Source organism: Gossypium raimondii, chromosome 3, assembly GCF_025698545.1.
Source record: "Gossypium raimondii isolate GPD5lz chromosome 3, ASM2569854v1, whole genome shotgun sequence".
Taxonomy (NCBI): Eukaryota; Viridiplantae; Streptophyta; class Magnoliopsida; order Malvales; family Malvaceae; genus Gossypium; species Gossypium raimondii.
In genome coordinates this window covers 30,367,916-30,382,588 of record NC_068567.1, presented here as the reverse complement: position 1 = coordinate 30,382,588, position 14,673 = coordinate 30,367,916, and positions in this window count along the sequence as shown.

The window sequence follows — 14,673 nt, the reverse complement described above, 5'->3', positions numbered from 1 at the left end:
TCGATTTTTTTCGATTTTCTTTTCGAATTTCCTCTTCTTCTTTTTTTGATTTTTTTTGTTCAATTACAATATGGTGAAATACAAAGAAAAAAAATTAGAACCTAATTTTTTTTCACGCTACGAACCTACTCCGAGCTTGATACGAACATCAGAGTTCCACGTTTTAGTAGCTCTGATACCAAATGATGTGATCTGGCCCGAGTTTATCGAGTCGTTTCACGTAGTTGCCCGATCGTCAACAAGGAGTAGTTGGAGTTTTCGAAAATTGGGTGATTCAGGCTAAGGATGCGGAAGCTTATAAAGGGTGTTGATGAGTGGTTTGGTGTTGGTAGGTTCGGTTTAGGATAGAAACAAGGTGGGATAGAAAATGGTAATTGATGGAGATGGAAAATAGAACTTAAACGTCAAGGAAGTTTCAATACTATAAAGAGTATCGCCCCAAATCTTATATGGTTTAAGGTGAAAAGATGGAAATAGGAATATGGACCTCGACCCGTTACTTAGCAAAGTAAGAACCAAAGGTATATTGAAATGGATGAACGCCACACCAGGATTGGTGATAAGTTCGGAAAGAGTTCGGTTGACGTCACTAGCACGCTAGATAAGCCAAATCGAGACTCACACGAAATATGAGAGGGAGAAACCTCACAAGAACAATAGTTCATTCAGAATTTTGACAAAAAGTTCTTTTACAATGAAATTAATCAACTATTTATAGCCAAAGCTTAGGCTAGTTGAATAGTCAACATCAAACTTAAAAACTAAGTAGATAAAAATCACTAAACTACCATAGCAAGGTTCGACTGAATGAAATTAAGGCTGGAAATTAAAGCTCCTAGTTGTTGCCGCATGCATGCACATCTTGCTGTAAAATTTGAGTAGTTTATGTGTGAAAAATTCAATAGTGAACAACCTTTGTGTGTGTATAGCCATAGCCGAAAGGTCACCTTCAAAATACATGCATGGCCGGATGCATGCTCCTCATTAAATGCGTTCATTGGATCGACAAATGCATGTCCAGCAGCCTCCTTAATCAATCTTCAAAATACATGCATGACTGAATGCATGTTTTACTTGGGAAAATGGAATGGGCGGCCGAATTATTATGAGCAGTCAAGTTCTTTGTCTCCACAAAAAAGGTGCTTGGAGAATAGCAATCAGCAGCCTAAATTCATCTTGAATACAACTTCACATTCATGTGTCCTTTGCTGTGCATGAAAAAGGTATTTGGGAAAAACTAAGTCATCAGATCATTTAATGTCGTCCTTTGCATGGGGAGAAAATGCAACAACAACTTAAATCTCGTCCCAGCATGAAAAGGAGAATTTGGCAGCTCCTTTATTGCACCCACGCATGATCTTCTTTAATGTTCTACCTTGCCATTAAGTTAGCCGAATTTAATGACCTGCAGAGAACAATTAAATTCGGTCAATGCATATTAATAACCTGCTCATTAAATTTGTTCTTTAAATTTCGGCTGGCTAAGACATATTTAATATTCTGCATTAAACAACAACATTAAACAATAGCAGCAAAACACATTAATTAGCAGCATTAAATTCGTCGAAACATATTTATAACATGTAATAGTTTGAGACATAATTAAACACTTAATTAATTAAGTACTTAATTAGGTCATAATTAAAATGCTTAATTAATTAGTTGTCCAGATTTTTTTAAACAAATTAATTAATTTAACTAAAAATAATTAAATGTTTTATTCCAGCAAATTAATGCAAACTAAAAGCATAAAATTAAATTAAATTGGAATTCAAGCTCAATGAACAGAAATTAGCTCAAATTGAGCTCCATGGAGCTGGAACAAGCTAGTTCAGCTTGCAAAAGACGACAAGCCTCTCTTGGAAAACTGATCCAAGGGTGTTCTCGGGCGGGATCGTATCAAGCACACTATGTGTGAGCATTCCCGAGTATCCAATGTAATTCTAGATGGTTCAATGTGTATGCAAAGGTTAATGGCAAGGTATGTATATAATTGGATAATGGTTCATGATCTTATGAAAAGGTTAATGGGATAAATGATGTGTACGTGAAAATCTACTTGCGATATGGTTGAACTCATATGTAGCATGTATGAACTTACTAACTTGTGAGTTTGGTGGTGTTTATAGGAGTTTATTTAGCTTATGAGCATGGTAATGATGTTATGCATAATTTATAAATTAAGCTTAAGAATGGTAAGTTATGTTTGAGTTTATACGAGCTTACTAAGCACGAGCTACTTATGTAGTTACTTTCCTTTGCTTACGTAGTTACTTTCCTTTGTTTCGTAGATTATCAAAAACTCACTTCTGTAGTTTTTGAGATATTTTGGCCAAGGTTATAAATGGAATGTATAGGACCTTTTTATAATAAATGTCTTGAATGTGTTAATGAACATTTTGGTATGAATCTGTATTTTGTATGTTATACTTATAATGCTTAGGCAAGTTTAAGTCTGTTGGTCACTTTTAGGTATTTGTAATATATGGTCATTTTGGTATGCTTGTGGTGAAATGTGAATGGTTAAAGTGATGTCTTTAAGTAGCTAAATTGAATAGGTTTTCTGCTTAAAATGTGGAATTATAGCTTGTTTTGATTGAAGTTGTTTTGGAATAAGTTGTTCTTGATCATAACTTTGTTGTGCTGGCGATAGTCAATACATAATCACATAAATCTGTCCTTTTTCTTAACAAATAGAACTGGTGCACCCCAAGGTGAGAAACTGGGTCGAGCAAAACCCCTATCTGTCAACTCTTGCAACTACGCTTTCAACTCTGTAGGTGTCATTCAGTAAGGAGCTATTGATATCAAAGATGTTCCCGGTACTAACTCAATAGCAAACTCGACCTCTCGGGTCGGCAATAGCCCGGGTAATTCCTTTGGAAACACATCTAGATATTCACATACCACTGGAACCAATTCTAGCTTCAACTCAGAAACTCTAGAATCAAATATATAAGCAAGATACATATTACAACCTTTTCTAACATATCTATGTGCTAACATAGTCTAAATAACATTAGCCATACTATCCAGTCTATTTGATTCAATCTGAAGCTTTTCACCGTTCTGAGACTTTAACACAATAAGCTTTCGCCTACAGTTCACAACGACATCATGCAGAGTCAACCAATCCATACCTAGAATCACGTCAAACTTATCAAATGGTAATAGCATCAAATCAGCCGAAAAGTTACAATCCCGAATCATCAAAGGACAGTTTTTACAAACCTTATCAACTAGCACATACTGTTTAACGGTTTCGTTACTTTAACCACAAATTCAGTGGACTCAACAGGTAAATTCTTACTTGAAACTAGATTCCTGCATACATACCGTATCAACATGCCCGTATCCGTGCCCGTGTAACTCTCTGACTTGGGTCACAAAGCCAAGTTACACGCCCGTGTAACTCTTGAAATGGCCTCGCACGTCCGTGTGTCAAGCCGTTACGTAACTTGTAATCCTTTGAAACCTATAGGGGACACACGGCTGTGTCGCATGGTCGTGTGTCACACACGACTGCGACACATGCCCATGTCTTTAGCCGTATGGACAAGAAATATGTCATTTTCAAGCCATTTCTTTCACCCAAATCAAGTTGACACCTAAAAGCCATTTGCACATATCATCAAGCTACAAAACATACCTAAAACTTGCATGATAGGACTAATACAATATGGTATCAATCAATACAACCAATATGCCAAAAGGCACCTCAATCACAAATCATCAAGTCAACCTAAACAAAAACATACTTATCCATGAATCAACCATACATATCTACCTATTTCCATACCAAGTCATACTACAATAACCACATGCCAAACCACACTCAAACATACCAAATTGTTCATTCAAAATATACCATCACTTGACCATTTCAACATTAGCCATCAAAGCATCAAAATGCCAAAAGTTTACAAACCACAACACCACATTTACAAACCAAGCATAACAACTAGATCACTAATACAAGTCCTGTAACACCCGTAACCCGTATCCGTCGCCGAAATAGAGTTACGAAGCATTACTGAAAATTTTTAACTTAAAACAATCATTTATAAAATACATCATATTACATTCAAACACATGCATATTGTCCCTTATACGAGCCCTTGAAGCCCTTAAAACACATTTGAAACAAATCGAGACTAAATCAGAAACATATAGAACTTTTAAGAAAAATATGAAAATTTTCAAACTGTAGGGGTCAACCGCCGTGTGGCTAGGCCATCTGACTCACACGACTGAGACACACGCCCATGTCTCAGGTTGTGTGGGCATTCAAAGTAGGGACACACGGCCATGTCCCATCCCGTGTTTGTGCTCGTGTAACACTCTAACTTGGGTCACACAGGCAAGCCACACGCCCGTGTGCCAGGTCGTGTGCTAGGCCATGTAACTACCTGACTTACAACCCTTAGTAAGCTAAAAGGGATGCACGATCGTGTTGCTTGGCTGTGTGTCACATACGGCTGAGACACATGCCCGTGTCTCTGGTCGTGGGGACGAAAAATAGGTCATTATCAAGCCATTTTTCTCACCCAATCATGCACACACCTACAACGAATTTTCCACATGTAATTATGTATTCAAAATGCATCAAATAATGTATCAACAAGCTAAATCAATAAGGTATATCTTCACACAACCAATACGCCAAATGGGCACCTCAAATCACAACAATCATACATATGTTCATATTTGCAAAGCTTAGTCAAAACTCAACCAACTTATCACTAGGTTCACATATCAAAATCACACTTGACATACCAAATTGACCATTTAAAAATTAGCATCATTAGCCATATATGTCAGCTACATTACCTAAACCATAATGACCACATTCAACCATATTAAAGAACATTCCATCACGTACATTTTTTAATATCATTTCAACTTCCATCAATTAAGCTCCATAAAGACTATAATATCAACCATCATAAAGCCAGATACATATATCAACATAACAACTATTCCATCCTCAAAAAGAGACCATAATTACAAGCCAATTCAAATGACATCATTAACCAAAACACCTATACATGTGCATATTTAACCAATTATCACTTAACTTGTTTTCATGCCAAAACATAACATAATTAATACATAGAAACAATACCAATTTTGGTCATTTCAAAACATACACCAATTTAACCATATTAACCACAACCAACAAGCTATCATTAGCACCTTAAGTACCTCAAATCCAAGGCAATATTTTATGCCATAATCATTAACCAAAATGACATATACATACCAAACTCATCAATTAAACATTAGACATAGTCCACCTATACATGCCATTATAACCACGACCAAAGCATTAAAATCTACTGATAAAATTGATGGATAGTGTGATGAATATCCGACTAGCTTCCAACCCGATCGAGCTTTTAATAATCTGTAAAGTAAAGGAAAATAACTACGTAAGCATTGTATGCTTAGTAAGCTCGTATAAACTTTAAGCATAAAAATTCCATTTCGGTAATAAACTTATTAGAATAGATATAAACATATGCCAATTCCAAAATTCATAATTCTATATGATCATCGACTCACAAATGAGTAAATTCATTAATGTCGTATATATCTACCATTCATAATGTGATAGGATTTTATGGGCATAATGTATAACCATCAACCTTTCTATAAGATTGTACACCTTTCAATTTAGTTACTTTCCATTCCGTACTTAATGCTTATAATAAGCCTAAACGACATTATCAATTCCGACTTAGTGTATTTATCCCTGATCTAGATATATTCATCAATAGCATACGCAATTTGTTCACATATAAATACATCATTTATCGCATTAAACTTTTTATAACATCATAATACATCCCAATTACATACTTATTGTTTCGTTCCCTTTTCTTACCCGTTACATATGCATAGTACAAGCATAATCATAAACATCAATCATATCCACAAGCTTGGCATAAGTCTAAGCACATCAATAACATATGTTAGTTCATTTAAACATGAATCATATGAATTTGACATGGATAACCATTATACTTGAACACAATTCAATTGGATTTATCATCCATCTCATAACATATCATGTTTTTCATATATCACCATTTCAATGAATTTCATGCATACCCATCTTAATTCATATTGAACATTTACCATTTCATTTGCACAACACATATGCCATAAATATATCATTAACCATATTCACAAGTTAGTGAATAAACACATAATTTAGCATAAATCACCACACGATAAAATAACTTTCATGAATATAGCATATAAGCATTCATACTTTGCATGAACATGGCTATACACACTTTAATAACTAGCAAATCATACCTTTCCATACTTCAAGACATTGCCAATCGAAAAACTTACCGTTCCTTCCCTTTGTATGCCCGTTGAACCACTTAGAATAATATCAGATACGTAGGAATCTCACACACTATGTACTAACATATGTTCAAAACCATTTCTTTCCTTTTCTTTTACATAGATGCTCTCTCTTGAGCCATAAATGGGTCTGCTCACACAAGCTATCAGTTGGAACCTAGCTACACGGTGCTGCTCACACAAGCTGTCAAGTATCCGCAACACATGCCGGAACTCAATCACCGGTAGACGTTCAGGACCAGCACCCAAAACATGTTAACCCAAATGTCATGCCATTTGTATCCTATATATTCTTAAGGTTCAAACGAGGTTTGGTAGTTGTAGTACGTCGTTGAATTTTCATCGTTTCTTTACTCGATAAATATAGTCAACATTATACACAGTACAGTTCATACAAACTTACCTGGCTATTTTGCAGAAATGTTAATGTATAGGGGCATTTTGGTAATTTTCCATTCTCGATTTTCCACCCGATCTTGATCTAAATTAATAATTTCATTCAATATATTAATAGAGATAGGAAAAAAATTCATTTTATGCAATATAGTTATTTTTACATTTTTACAAAATTGCCCCTAAAGTTTTACTTTTATTCAATTTAGACCCTAAGCCTAAAACATGTAAATTAACCATTTTTACCCAAAATTGAGCCCAGCTGAACACTTATGTTATCCAACCCTTATACTTTTACATTTAAACAATTTAATCCCTAATCGACGAATTCATCAAAAATCACTTAACAAAATACTTTTAAATATCAACCAACATTACAAATTTATCACTTAACATCAAATATCACAAGATTCATCAATGGTAACATTCAAAACCTTTAACATTTTCAAAATCGAAGGTACGAACTAGTTGGACCTAATTGCAACGATCTCAAAAACATAAAAATTATTAGAAATTGGTGAAAAATGGCTTACCATGCCTCATTCAAAATAGAACCGAAGCTTGAAGCTTTTAAATTTCCATTTACATGGTGACATTCTATGGGAGAGAAGAAAATAGCTTTTGTCTTTTATGTTTTTTTTTAACTTTTTATTCATTATTTTCATAATATAATAACATAATAAACATTAAAACTTAAAGAGAAATTAAAGCACTAAACCATCCCACTATCTTAGATATGGGTAAATTACCCATTAAAGCCATCCAACTATAATTCTTTAAGCAATTAACACCTTTAAACTAATAGAGATCAAATTTTACATCTTTTACAATTTAGTCCTTTCTAATTAATTAATTATCGAAACGTTAAAATTTTTCAATGAAACTTTAATACCACCTTAATGACACTCCGTAAATATTTATAAAAATATTTACGGCTCGGTTTATAGAAACAAGGTCCGGATACCTCAATTTCTAAAACCACTCAACCTTAGGGTCTTACCACTTGAACTTAATAAATCGCTTATCACTATATCAAAAACCTTTTTAAGACCATAATTGACATGTAAATATTAAATAATAATATTTACGAACTTACTTGTCAGATTTGGTGGCCCAAAACCACTGTTTTCGACACCACTGAAAAACGGGTTGTTACAACATCATATTTACTTTCTTCTTTGGGTGAGTATCGAATTGGACATTCAAGACTTCTATGACCTTTGCTACCACACCAATAACATTTAACAATATATACAAGAATATTCTTAATTTCTTTCTAATTAGATATTTAATTGGACATTGGAAACCCTCATCATCTTTTCAACTACACTAATAACATTTCACGAAAAGTGAGAAATCAATCGTACTCCTCCTTTTGTTTGGCCAACTCCCCTTGAATTGACAAACTAATTTATGGCAACCTTTTCCATCACAATAAGTCTCTTGATCATTCTTTTAATGAAATTATGGAATTAAGAACTTTGATTTAGTAAAAGAATATTGCTCACGGTAATTATTAACCAAAGTCTCATCATTTGCACGAGGGACACGTCGAGCATTATTTGCATGAAGAAGAGGCTGGTCAACCTCATCTTCCCAATTACGATTTTGATGCTCAATTTGGGTACTTAGGTGAGCTAATTTTTTGTTGATTGTGTCTAGGTTAGTGTCTCATTGTTGATCTTCAACATCTCAAGCCTCTAGATCTTTTTGCAAATTTGCAAACTTTTTAAATTTATCATTGACCTGAAAAAGGCCTTATTGAGCTCCTTCGCGAAACTAACAAGAATCTCTATGGTAATTGGTGGCTTATCACTTGGATTATGCCACTCCTCAAGCACCCTTTTGGACCAGCTCACTAAGTGTTGCTCGCAGTCCTTTGCGATATGACTTAGCTCGATTCCAGCTGGTTGAGCTTAATTCAGCTCAATTTTAAGCTCAATGAGCTCGTTTTTAGTTTATTTTAGCTTGTGCTTAATATGCTGGAATAAGAAATTAATTTGTTTTTAGTTAAATTAGTTATTTAGTTTAAATAATTAATTTGTCATAATTTGGACATAATAATTAAGTTAAGTGTTTAAATTATGTTTTTAATTAATTATGAGTGTTTAATATGTCTTAAGTCTATTAAATATGTTCTAATTAGTACAACTTTTTAATGTGTCCTAGATTCAGACGTTTTAATTATGTCCAAATTTTATACAAATTAATGAAGTCTAAATTGTGTCTAAACCAAATTAATTGTGCAGCCTTGTGCTTGGACGGCATTTAAGGAGGATGAGTTGCTGGTTGCCTTTTCGTAAGCAACCTTTCGGTCTTTGCTAAAGCAAGCCTGGACGGCATTAAAGAAGCAAGCATGGACAGCATTAAAGAAGCTGTTGTTTTTTCTCTTCTCCATGTGACCATTCGGTCAACACAATTGCCATCAAAATGTCACCCATTGAGGGAGTGTACATGCATTGGACGACATAAATATGGTGTGCTCTTGGTTTATTTTTCCAAACACCTTTCTCGTGTACAGAAAAAGACACATGAAGTGCTGCTGTTTTTCCTTCTTCCCAAAGCCGGCCATTTAGCTTTCCAAACATCATTGAAAGCTTTCACATTGCTGGAAGAATTTTGTCCACATGGATGACCATTCGGTTGGGTGTTTTCATACCTAAGAGGCTGTTTGTGTGCCCCAAGACGTTGCTAATGCTGTTGCTACTCATTTGGCTTCTCAAGGCCGAATTAATGAAGAAAGTTAAAGCTTTTGGTTGATCAATCAATGGATTCTTCCAGGTTAAGTAATCAACTTATTAATCAGCTGAATTGGAGCAATTAACCTGCTGTTTATTGTCGTCCCCAATGCCTAGAATACTTCAAAGGATTGAGCTTAGTTATTAAGTTATTTCAGCTTATTAATTAGCTCAATTAATCTGATTATTTGTGACCAATAGGCTAGGCTCTCTTTAGGCTATAAATAGTTTGCTATTTCAGTTTGTAAAAAGAAATTTTGAACTTTTGCCCATTTGTTGAATGAACTTTGTTCAAAGAGTGAGTTTTCTCCTCTCTAAATTCGTACGAGTTTTGATCTGACTTATCTAGCGTGCTAGTGGCTTCAATCATTCTCTTTTTGAACTTATCACCTTATTTTGGTGTGGTGTTCAACCCTTCTACAATTTCACAAACTCACCTTAAACCGAATAGAAACCGGGTGACACTCCTTAGTGTTGAATCGTTTTTGGTGTTTAAGCTCACTTATCCATCCCCACCGAATATCCAATATTTTATCTATCTTTATTATCTTCTACGAAATTGAGCCAAACAATTATTCATCTTCCTCATTCTTCTCTTAGCCGAACCTACATCTTTCTAAACCTTCCATCCCTTTCAAAAATCCCTTTGTAAACTTCTGCATACTTAACCAAAATTCTCCTATTTCCCGACGACTCCACTACTCCTCGTCGACGATTAGGCAATTACGTGAAACGACTCGATTACCCCGGGCCGGTTCGCATCAATAAGTATCACGAGTCATTGTGAAAGCTTGAAATGAACACAACATTCAAGAAGTAAAAAATTAAGCAAACCTCAACTTTATGCACTAAAAAAATTAAATTCTCAATGAGGTAAGAATTAATCTTGTGAGTCTTTTAAAAGGGTTTATATCAATTAACCAGAATGTATTAGAATCAACCTAGCAAATGATACGACCCCGGTTTAGTAGTTGAATCCGAGTCGTTGTTGTGCCCGATCGTGAATTGGAGTAATATTAAGGTTTGTTGAAAATAGGTTAAGAAAGAAGAGATAAAGGCTCAATTTGGTTCAAAGAGGTTATGGAATGAATGGAAATTGTTAGGTGAACATAAAACCAAGTATTCAAGTTGATCTAACACAATATAAGTGTGTTATCCCCAAACATAGACGAATGCTTAGGTTGAGATGGTAACGGTTAGGAAGGTAGGTAATAGAAACGCAACCTCGACCCACTATCAATATTGATAGGAACCTCGGTATAACTTGAACGCTACACTTTGGGTGCAAAGTGATAAGTTCGAAATACAAAAACGGGTTGACGCCACAAGGGTTACTTGATAAGTCTAACCAGTCCTTGAAGAACAATGAGAGTTGAACACGAACTCACAAAGTAAACAAATTTCATATAAGTTTTAAAAATATCTTGTCTAACCCCAAAATGATTACAAAACAACTATTTATAATATAAATTCCTAAGGTAGTGAATGGACTAATAAGATCTTGAATGGTCACCAAAATTAAAACAAAAGAGGTGGAATTTTCCAGCAACCTTCCTAGGACGTTTTGGGAAGCTTCATGCATGAAGAATTCAATTGGGCGACTTCTAGATGGAGTCCATTCATTTGGACATTAATGGAAGTATTGGTGAGTGAATAAGAGGTCTTGGTTTGGCCAATGAAGTTGAATGCACCTTAATGAAGCCTCCTTGTGAGTGAATGACTTGCCCATTTTTAATGACGTTTTGGGGATCTCCAACACCCATGGTGTGAACATCAAATAGGAACGACCTTGTGTGTGTGAACTCACAAACCGAATGGCCAAAAGATAGCAAAATTTATTTATCACCGGGGCATCCTCCAAGGTAATTAAAGAGTGAATTGAGTCGCTTGGAAAGTGAAAAGAAACTCCCAAAAGGGCCTTCTTGTTCATGAAGGAATGCATGGAGGAGAGCAATCAAGAACAAATAAATGCCGTCCATGCCCAAATTCTGCACCAAATTAAAACAAACCTTTAATTCTTGTTTTAAGACAAAATAAATACATGCAATATGGCCCATAAATTGGCAGTAGCTTCTTTAATGAATTCCAACATGCTTTCTTCAACATCTCATTGAATGCTTGTCTTTCTTGCACATTAAATTCGCAAGCATGCACCCATTAAATATGTCCATTAAATGGCCACATGAAAAAGCACCAGCAACTAATTAATGCCGTTCCTTGCATGTAGAACAGCAACTTAAATGCATGTCTCCTTTGCCATTAAGTAGTTGTTTCCAGCTGAATTAATTACCTGCAGACACAAAATAAATTCGGTCAAGACATAAATTAAACCTCATTAAATTCGGTTGTAGCAAAACAACTTAAATGATGTAATGACAATTAAATTCAGCTGGACACCTTAAAAACATACATTAAATTCGGCCAAACATGTAGTAGCAGCATTAAATTCGTCCAGGCATATTTATAACATGTAGTGGCAGCATTAAATTCGTCCAGACACATTTATAACATGTAGTGGCAGCATTAAATTCGACATATTAAATAGATGTAATAGCCTAGACATATTTATGCTATGTATGAAAATAGGACACATTAACAAAACATAAAAATAAAACATATTTAAAACACCTAATTAAAATGTCCAATTTTAATAAATTTAATACTAACACTTATTTGAGTGGAATAAATAAATAAACTAACTTATTCAATTTGTTTCAAAGAAATAAAATTATAAGAATTAAAATAAACTCAAATTGAGCAAAATGATCCCATTGAGCTGGAAACGAGCTAAACGAAGCTCAGTGAGATGCAATTGAGCTAATTTAGCTCGCATGGGTGTGCAAGCAATACTTATGGAGCTGGTCCAAAAATGTGCCCGGGGCGTGGTCGTATCAGCAAAGCAAACCTAGTGGTACAAGGAGTCCAAAATCAACTAGACACCAACGAATTGTATTGCATGGAGGAAGAAATGTGGAACGATCTTTAACCTACTAACATAAGAAACAATAAAGTGTTAGCATACGTAAAGAAAAATAAAAACCAAAAACAAATGAAAACCTAAGTCTAAGAGTCAATGAAAATCATTGAAACCCGAAAACCTGAAAAATTGAGAAGCAACATGACAAACTTCATTCGAGGTGTTCTCAATTTGCAAAAATCACGAATTTTAAACTGGAGTCTCCTCAAATAATTTAGATTTGATTTGAAAAGTTTTGGCACAAAATTTAACCCGTTGAATTTTTTTTAATTTTTCTTTATTTTTCATTTTTTTGTTTTTTTCCACTTTTTTTTTAATTTTAAACTTCTTTATTTTTCACTTTTTTAATATTCTAAAAGCGTGCCAAGAATTAATATGTAAAATTTCATATCATTTGGAAAACGTTTACCCACTGAAAAATATTTTTCCCCAATACTTTTATGGGTAAAAAAATTATTTTGAAGCTCTTTGCTGGGAATCAGTTTGTAAGAACACAAAGAACACCTAAAATTCCCAAGAAACTGATACTAAATGATAAAGATGAGAGAAAATTAGTGCAAAAAAGGATTGTAAGTTTGTCTAAATCGCGAATTTAACTTAGGGCTCTAGACGTTCAGAAAGAAACTTGGATTTTGGCACAACCTGAAACACGAACGAATCAAAGTAAAAAAAATTAAAGAAAGTAATTAAAATAAATAACTAAGATAAATAAAATATAACGATAAATCAAAGATTAGAACAATAAAGAAGATAGATGGAAAAGATGAAATGTGGCATGTCGCATGTGGCATGTAGAAGTCCTAAGGAGCCTTGGAAATAAGAAGAATTCATAATCCCCTTCAAGCAGTCCTAATTTCCCCTCCAAGAAAGAAAACTTGGCAAGAAAAAGTTTGGACATAATCCTCATAATCTGAAGATATTGTTAAAACTCTTCTACAAGAAACTCAAGAAAAATTCTTGAAAAGAAAAAACTCAAAGATAATTTTATTAACTCAAAGTAAACAATCAATTGATTGTTTTGTGTACAATGAAAACACCTTTACATAGGCTAGCTAAATAAAACTATTAAGTATTCTAAAACTCTAATTAACCTAAACAAGAAGTAGTTTTAAACTAAACTTTCTTGTTGATATAAAACTCTAAATAACTTAAAATACTTAATAATTATCAAGAATTTGGAATAAAAATTGATAATAATAATAATAATAATAATAATAATAATAATAATAATATGTGATAAATACAATATTGGGCTCATATATAATAAAAATTAAGCCTAAAAATTGAACCCAATATGATTTAAACTCGAATTAAAAGCCCGAAACTTGTAATTTCCATAATAATTCTGTCTAGAAATTCTACTTTCGCATTCTTCACTAAAACAGTCATAACTTGAGTTCCCGAACTCAAAACCAAGTGATTCAAAGCGCGTTTCAAAGCTAAGAGGTAGGTTTTTTAACTCTATGAAGACATCTTAATCTAGAAATTTCTAAATACCATCCAAATATTTTTCACAAGTTGACTAATCTTTTAAACTTGAAAATTGATAGCTTGGTTGAATTTACTTTAATACATTTCACTCATTCCATGCATGTATCAGTCCTCATTTTTTAAAATGATTCATCATCACATACTGGTTTTGATCGAATCTTTGTTTGATTTGCTTGACCTTTGACCTTTGACCTTGTTGTTGGGCCTTAAGGTAGTGTAAGCCCATCACATCTATGGGCTTTAAATTAGGCCTCAGTCTATCACACGGCCGTGTGATCCCTGTTTTGCATGTTTTCCATACTTTTCTAAAAAGTTTCAAATTAGTTCATGGTTTGTTTTGAATTATTTTTAGAGCTTTTGTAATCTCGATTTAAGCCCGATCTTGCATTTATAACATGTTTTAATTTAATGTGTGACAATTAATGAATGTTTTAATGAATTTTTAATTAAAACTGTTTGCTCTTGTTTTGCTATATATTGTAACATCTCGTAACCCTAATTCGATGATAGAGATGAGTGAGGGGTGTTACATACTTTATCTCAGTTTAAACAGTGAGGTCGAAAGATAAGTTATTTTTTTCGATTAATTCATTAGTTGGATGTCGAAAAGTAATAACTAGTTGGTTAATAGTTAATTCGATAAAACCTGAATTCTAAAGTTAATTAGGAACATTGACATGAGTTAATCTTCTATTT